This window comes from Macaca thibetana, chromosome X (assembly GCF_024542745.1).
Source record: "Macaca thibetana thibetana isolate TM-01 chromosome X, ASM2454274v1, whole genome shotgun sequence".
Classification (NCBI taxonomy): Eukaryota; Metazoa; Chordata; class Mammalia; order Primates; family Cercopithecidae; genus Macaca; species Macaca thibetana.
The window spans coordinates 74,486,473-74,494,990 of record NC_065598.1 but is presented as its reverse complement, the minus strand read 5'-3'; the positions used below and the strand labels follow the sequence as shown (position 1 = coordinate 74,494,990).

Sequence of the window (8,518 nt, the reverse complement as noted above, 5' to 3'; positions counted from 1 at the left end):
GTAGGGTATAGATCATTGGTTGTTTTTTTTTTTTTTTTTAATGCATTCAGCCATCCTATGTCTTTTGAGTGGAGAGTTTAGTACATTTACATTCAATATTATATTGATAAGTAAAGACTTACTCAGGTCATTTTTTATTTGTTTGTCGGTCATTTGCTTATCTTCTCTTTCTTTCTTTCCTTCCTGTCTTTATTTTAGTGAAGGTGATTTTCTCTGTTGATATTATTTAATTCCTTGCTTTTTAATTTTTTTGGATCTATTGTATTTTTTTGGCTTGAGGTTACAATGATGCTTGCAGATACTATCTTATTACCCATTATTTTAAGCTAATAACAACTTAATACTATTTGCACAAACAAACAAGCAAAAAGAAAACTAGTAAAGACTATGACTTAACATCTTCCTTCCACTTTTTAACTTTTTGTTGTTACTATTTATTTATTTAGTTAGTTAGTTATTTTTATATAACTTACTTTTTATTGAAAGTATCTTGCATTCATGATGGATGCTTTCTGGGTTTTACCACATATTTTAATGATAAAAGTTAAATTATTTTTTACATGCAAGTAGTGTGAATAATTTTCCCCACATGGGAACACTGATTATAAAAAGATGACATGGGTTAAGTGTCTTTTTTAATTGAAAAGCTAACAAACTATCCAGTTACATTACTCCCAAATACCCACAAACTGGGTAGTAACTGAGTCTCTAGGCAATATATTTAAAACTAAGAGGATTAAAAATAAAATTAAAGAAAAAGAAAACAAGTCCTCAGATGCAACGAAGAGAGCCCTGCTACATACAGGCTAATCAATACAGTGGTACTCCTTGACTGCAGGAGGCTGGAAGACATCATGGTAACTCCACTCAGAACATTTACCTCAAGAAGCCTTTTTCCAGTTTCCACCTCTTTATTCATGAGGTGGAAATATTTTGTTAATTCTATTCCAAAAAACTTTTTTGCAACTTGTTTTATTTACAATGCCAACTTTCAAAAGGTCACTAAAGTTAACTGGACAATAAACTAGGCAGAAATTGCTTTACAAAAAAGAGGGAAAGCCCAAAATGCCACTTATAGAGAACCCACAGTTCAGTTTTATTCAGAGCAAAGAAAAAAGAAACTTTCGATCATACTAGAAGAAACTCAGCCATAGGTTTGGAATCTATACTCAAACTACTCATGCAATGAGGACAATATTCTGCTAATACAATTGACTTGCTGCTGCATTTGTCTACTGTTTGTCTAATATTAACAATTATAAAAAGAGCAGTGAAACTAGTATTTGGAACAGTCCTTACAGTGTTACAGTGTCAGGCACAACATTTCACTTCTCTTCACACCACTGGTTCTCTTTGCGTACCTGGGCTTCCTCCTTTTCAGTAAAGTCATTTTTTATATTGAAGGTCTTGCGAATCTCCTCAGGAGTCTTCCCCTTGATCATATTGGCAACAGTCTTGCATGTAACATCAAGCAAACCTTTGATGTTTAAGTAGTTTGCAGCCAGAATGAGTTCAAAAAGTGTTCCTTGGTCAACTTTCAGGAATTCTTGGTCCCAAACAGGGATATCGTCTGTTCACTTTTCTTTGTTCTCATCATCTTCAGGAGGAGGAGGGTCATCCTTGTGGTGGGTGCACCACTGAATGACCTTTTTTAATATTGCTGCATTCACATTTGGTAGAGGAACTGGGTCATCATCTCCTTCATCATCCATTCCCAAATCTTCCAACATGGTTTTAATAGTCACAGATTGTTTGGCAATTTCCACATCAACTTCAAATATTTCTCCATCAGAACTCTGCAACTTAATTGAAGGCATGGTGTTCTGTGTTAAGGAGACTGCCGGCGGGAGGCTGACGAGAGCTAAGAGACGTCAGCGGAGGAAGAGAAAAGCGGAGGACAAAGCCACTACAGCCTGTTGTTACTATTTATATCTCATTGTACCATCTATGTCTTGAAAAGTTGTTGTAGTTATTATTTTTTATTGCTTCATCATTTAGCCTTTCTACTTAAGATAAGAGTAGGTTACATACTACAATTACAGTATAATAATATTCAGAGGTTTTAGATGTCCTTACCAATACCTGAAGGTTTGTATCTTCAGATGATTTCTTATTGCTCATTAACACCCCTTTCTTTCTGATTGAAGTACTCCCTTTACGGTTTCTTGTAGGACAGGTCTAGTGATAAAATCCCTCAGCTATTGTTTGGGAAAATCTTTATTTCTCTCTCATGTTTGAAGGATATTTTCCCCAGATATACTATTCTAATTTTTTTTATCCCTTTAGCACTTTAAATATGTCATGCCACTCTCTTTTGGCATGTAAGGTTTCCACTAAGCAGTTTGTTGCCAGATATATAGGAGCTCACTTATACGTTATTTTTTTCTTTTTTCTTGCTGCTTTTAGGAATTTTTCTTTATCCTGGATCTTTTGGAGTTTGATTATTAGATCACTTGAAGTAGTCCTCTTTATGTTAAATCTGCTTGGTGTTCTATGGCCTTCTTGTACTTAAATACTGCTATCTTTGTTTGTGTTTGGGAAGTTCTCAGTTATTATCCCTTTGAATAAAATTTCTACCTCTATGGTTTTTGGCACCTCCTCTTTGAAGCCAATAACTCCTAGATTTGCACTTTTGTGACTATTATTTATATCCTCTAGTCATGCTTCATTGGCTTTGGTTTTTGTTGTTGTTCTTTTTTCCTTGTTCTCCTCTTATTGTGTATTTTCAAATATCCTGTTTTCATGCTCACTACTTCTTTCTTCTACTAGATGAATTCAGCTATTAAAAGACTTCTGCCAACTGCAGCTTTCAACTCCAGAATTTCTGCATGATTCTTTTTAATATTTGAATCTCTTTGCTAAATTTCTCCAATAGAATTTTTACTCCCTTCTATGCATTATCTTGAATTTCTTCGGGTTTCCTTAAAATAGCTATTTTGAATTATCTGCCTGAAAGTTCACATATCTCTGCTACCCCTGGAGTGTTCCCTGGTGCATAGTTAGTTCATGTGGTGAGGTCATGTTTTCCTGGATTATCTTCATACTTTTAGATGTTCAATTGTGCCTGGGTGCTGAATAGTTAGGTATTTATTGTAGTCTTCACAGTCTGGGCTTGTTTGTACCCATTCTTCTTGGGAAGATGTTCCAAATATTAAAGAGGACTTGGGTGTTGTGATCTAAGCTGATTCTGATTTTGGGGGTACCTCAAGCCTAGTAATGTTTTGTTTCCTGAAGACTTGTAGAGGTACTGCCTTGATGGTCTTGGAAACTATACAAAAGAGTTCTCTGGATTAGCAAGTAGAGACTCTCGTTCTCTTCCCTTACTTTCTCCAAAACAAATGGAGTCTATCTTCCTTTTGTGAACCACCTAAAGCTGGGGGTGGAGTGACACAAACACCCCTGTGGCCACCACCACTATGACTGTGCTGGGTCACACCTGAAGGTAGCACAACACTCGGTGTTGCCCAAGGCCTGCTCTAACTACTTCCAGGCTACTGCATATGCTTGCTGAAAGCTCTTGGTCTCTACAATCAGCAAGTGGCAAAGACAACCAGGCCTGTGTCCTTCCTGTCAGGACGGAGACTTGCACCATGTCCCATAGGGTTTCAGAGGTGCCATCTGGGATCCAAGGACTAGAGTCAAAAACCTTGGAAGTTCAGCTGCTGTTCTATTGTAATGAAGCTGAGCTGGCACTCATACCACAAGATGCAGTCTTTGCCACATCTCTTCACTTACTAAATGCAAAGGAGCCTTATCCCATGGCCGCCACTATTTCAGGCCAATGGATAGTGCTGTCAGACTACTTTTGATGTTTTCTTTCTTTTCTTTTCTTTTTATTATTATTATTATTATTATTATTATACTTTAAGTTCTAGGGTACATGTGCATAATGTGCAGCTTTGTTACATATGTATACTTGTGCCATGTTGGTGTGCGGCACCCATAAACTCGTCAGCACCAATCAACTCGTTATTTAGATCAGGCACCACTCCCAATGCAATCCCTCCCCCCTTGCCCCCCCTCCCCATGATAGGCCCCAGTGTGTGATGTCCCCCTTCCCGAGTCCAAGTGATCTCATTGCTCAGTTCCCACCTATGAGTGAGAACATGCGGTGTTTGGTTTTCTGTTCTTGCGATAGTTTACTGAGAATGATGGTATCCAGCTGCATCCATATCCCTACAAAGGACACAAACTCATCCTTTTTTATGGCTGCATAGTATTCCAAGGTGTATATGTGCCACATTTTCTTAATCCAGTCTGTCACTGATGGACATTTGGGTTGATTCCAAGTCTTTGCTATTGTGAATAGCGCCGCAATAAACATACGTGTGCATGTGTCTTTATAGCAGCATGATTTATAATCCTTTGGGTATATACCCAGTAATGGGATGGCTGGGTCATATGGTACTTGTAGTTCCAGATCCTTGAGGAATCGCCATACTGTTTTCCATAATGGTTGAACTAGTTTACAATCCCACCAACAGTGTAAAAATGTTCCTATTTCTCCACATCCTCTCCAGCACCTGTTGTTTCCTGACTTTTTAATGATCGCCATTCTAACTGGTGTGAGATGGTATCTCATTGTGGTTTTGATTTGCATTTCTCTGATGGCCAGTGATGATGAGCATTTTTTCATGTGTCTGTTGGCTGTATGAATGTCTTCTTTTGAGAAATGTCTGTTCATATCCTTTGCCCACTTTTTCATGGGGTTGTTTGTTTTCTTCTTGAAAATTTGTTTGAGTTCTTTATAGGTTCTGGATATTAGCCCTTTGTCAGATGAGTAGATTGCAAAAATTTTCTCCCATTCTGTAGGTTGCCTGTTCACTCTGGTGGTAGTTTCTTTTGCTGTGCAGAAACTCTTTAGTTTAATGAGATCCCATTTGTCAATTTTGGCTTTTGTTGCCGTTGCTTTTGGTGTTTTAGACATGAAGTCCTTGCCCATGCCTATGTCCTGAATGGTATTACCTAGGTTTTCTTCTAGAGTTTTTCTGGAATTAGGTCGAACATTTAAGTCTCTAATCCATCTTGAATTAATTTTTGTATAAGGAGTAAGGAAAGGATTCAGTTTCAGCTTTCTATTTACAGCTAGCCAATTTTCCCAGCACCATTTATTAAATAGGGAATCCTTTCCCCATTTCTTGTTTTTCTCAGGTTTGTCAAAGATCAGATGGCTGTAGATGTGTGGTATTATTTCTGAGGACTCTGTTCTGCTCCATTGGTCTATATCTCTGTTTTGGTACCAGTACCATGCTGTTTTGGTTACTGTAGCCTTATAGTATAGTTTGAAGTCAGGTAGCATGATGCCTCCAGCTTTGTTCTTTCGACTTAGGATTGTCTTGGCAATGCGGGCTCTTTTTTGGTTCCATATGAACTTTAAAGCAGTTTTTTTCCAATTCTGTGAAGAAACTCATTGGTAGCTTCATGGGAATGGCACTGAATCTATAAATTACCTTGGGCAGTATGGCCATTTTCACGATATTGATTCTTCCTATCCATGAGCATGGTATGTTCTTCCATTTGTTTGTGTCCTCTTATTTCACTGAGCAGTGGTTTGTAGTTCTCCTTGAAGAGGTCCTTTACATCCCTTGTAAGTTGGATTCCTAGGTATTTTATTCTCTTTGAAGCAATTGTGAATGGAAGTTCATTAATGATTTGGATTTCTGTTTGTCTGTTCCTGGTGTATAAGAATGCTTCTAATTTTTGCACATTGATTTTGTATCCTGAGACTTTGCTGAAGTTGCTTATCAGCTTAAGGAGATTTTGGGCTGAGACAATGGGGTTTTCTAAATATACAATCATGTCATCTGCAAACAGGGACAATTTGACTTCTTCTTTTCCTAACTGAATACCCTTGATTTCTTTCTCTTGCCTGATTGTCCTAGCCAGAACTTCCAACACTATGTTGAATAGGAGTGGTGAGAGAGGCCATCCCTGTCTTGTGCCAGTTTTCAAAGGGAATTTTTCCAGTTTTTGCCCATTCAGTATGATATTGGCTGTGGGTTTGTCATAAATAGCTCTTATTGTTTTGAGATACGTTCCATCAATACTGAATTTGTTGAGAATCTTTAGCATGAAGGGCTGTTCAATTTTGTCAAAGGCCTTTTCTGCATCTATTGAGATAATCATGTGGCTTATGTCTTTGGTTCTCTTTATATGCTGGATTACGTTTATTGATTTGCATATGTTGAACCAGCCTTGCATCCCAGGGATGAAGCCCACATGATCATGGTGGATAAGCTTTTTGATGTGCTGCTGAATCCGGTTTGCCACTATTTTATTGAGGATTTTTGCATCAATGTTCATCAGGGATATTGGTCTAAAATTCTCTTTTTTTGTTGTGTCTCTGCAAGGCTTTGGTATCAGGATGATGTTGGCCTCATCAAATGAGTTAGGGAGGATTCCCTCTTTTTCTATTGATTGGAATAGTTTCAGAAGGAATGTTACCAGCTCCTCCTTGTACCTCTGGTAGAATTCAGCTGTGAATCCATCTGGTCCTGGACTTTTTTTCGTTGGTAGGCTATTAATTATTGCCTCAATTTCAGAGCCTGCTATTGGTCTATTCAGGCATTCAGCTTCTTCCTGGTTTAGTCTTGGGAGAGTGTAAGTGTCCAGGAAATAATCCATTTCTTCTAGATTGTCTAGTTTATTTGCATAGAGGTGTTTATAGTATTCTCTGATGGTAGTTTGTATTTCTGTGGGGTCGGTGGTGATATCCCCTTTATCATTTTTTATTGCGTCTATTTGATTTTTCTCTCTTTTCTTCTTTATTAGTCTTGCTAGCAGTCTATCAATTTTGTTGATCTTTTCAAAAAACCAACTCCTGGATTCATTGAATTTTTGGAGGGTTTTTTGTGTCTCTATCTCCTTCAGTTCTGCTCTGATCTTAGTTATTTCTTGCCTACTGCTAGCTTTCGAATGTGTTTGCTCTTGCTTCTCTAGTTCTTTTAATTGTGATGTTAGAGTGTCAATTTTAGATCTTTCCAGCTTTCTCTTGTGGGCATTTAGTGCTATAAATTTCCCTCTGCACACTGCTTTAAATGTGTCCCAGAGATTCTGGTATGTTGTATCTTTGTTCTCATTGGTTTCAAAGAGCATCTTTATTTCTGCCTTCATTTCGTTATGTACCCAGTAGTCATTCAGGAGCAGGTTATTCAGTTTCCATGTAGTTGAGCGGTTTTGATTGAGTTTCTTAGTCCTGAGTTCTAGTTTGTTTGCACTGTGGTCTGAGAGACAGTTTGTTATAATTTCTGTTCTTGTACATTTGCTGAGGAGTGCTTTACTTCCAATTATGTGGTCAATTTTGGAATAAGTGTGAAGTGGTGCTGCATAGAATGTATATCCTGTTGATTTGGGGTGGAGAGTTCTATAGATGTCTATGAGGTCTGCTTGCTGCAGAGGTGAGTTTAATTCCTGGATATCCTTGTTAACTTTCTGTCTCGTCGATCTGTCTAATGTTGACTGTGGGGTGTTGAAGTCTCCCATTATTATTGCATGGGAGTCTAAGTCTTTTTGTAAGTCTCTAAGGACTTGCTTTGTGAATCTGGGTGCTCCTGTATTGGGTGCATATATATTTAGGATTGTTAGCTATTCCTGTTGAATTGATCCTTTTACCATTATGTTATGGCCTTCTTTGTCTCTTTTGATCTTTGATGGTTTAAAGTCTGTTTTATCAGAGACTAGGATTGCAACCCCTGCTGGTTTTTTTTTTTTTTCTCCTTTTGCTTGGTAGATCTTCCTCCATCCCTTTATTTTGAGCCTACGTATGTCTCTGCATGTGAGATGGGTGTCCTGAATACAGCAGACTGATGGGTCTTGACTCTTTATCCAGTTTGCCAGTCTGTGTCTTTTAATTGGAGCATTTAGTCCATTTATATTTAAGGTTAATATTGTTATGTGTGAACTTGATCCTGCCATTATGATATTAACTGGTTATTTTACTCGCTAGTTGATGCAGTTTCTTCCTAGCCTCAATGGTCTTTACATTTTGGCATGTTTTTGCAATGGCTGGTACCGGTTGTTCCTTTCCATGTTAGTGCTTCCTTCAGGCTCTCTTGTAAGGCAGGCCTGGTGGTGACAAAATCTCTAAGCATTTGCTTATCTGTAAAGGATTTTATTTCTCCTTCAATTATGAAACTTAGTTTGGCTGGATATGAAATTCTGGGTTTAAAATTCTTTTCTTTAAGAATGTTGAATATTGGCCCCCACTCTCTTCTGGCTTGTAGAGTTTCTGCTGAGAGATCTGCTGTTAGTCTGCTGGGCTTCCCTTTGTGGGTAACCCGACCTTTCTCTCTGGCTGCCCTTAAGATTATTTCCTTCATTTCAACTTTGGTGAATCTGGCAATTATGTGTTTTGGAATTGCTCTTCTCGAGGAGTATCTTTGTGGCGTTCTCTTTGTTTCCTGATTTTGAATGTTGGTCTGCCCTACTAGGTTGGGGAAGTTCTCCTGGATGATATCCTGAAGAGTGTTTTCCAACTTGGTTCCATTTTCCCCCTCATTTTCAGGCACCCCAATCAGAT

General features: G+C 38.1%; 1 pseudogene across 1 annotated transcript in view; it reads right to left on the bottom strand.

Moving 5' to 3' along the window:
• Positions 1–936: 936 nt before the first annotated feature.
• LOC126946307 (S-phase kinase-associated protein 1-like) overlaps positions 937–8,518 on the bottom strand; it is a 682,386-nt pseudogene continuing 674,804 nt past the window's right edge. Inside the window, exon 2 of the transcript XR_007722627.1 lies at positions 937–1,922. The product of XR_007722627.1 is annotated as an S-phase kinase-associated protein 1-like (transcript). The remainder of the gene's footprint in view (positions 1,923–8,518) is intronic.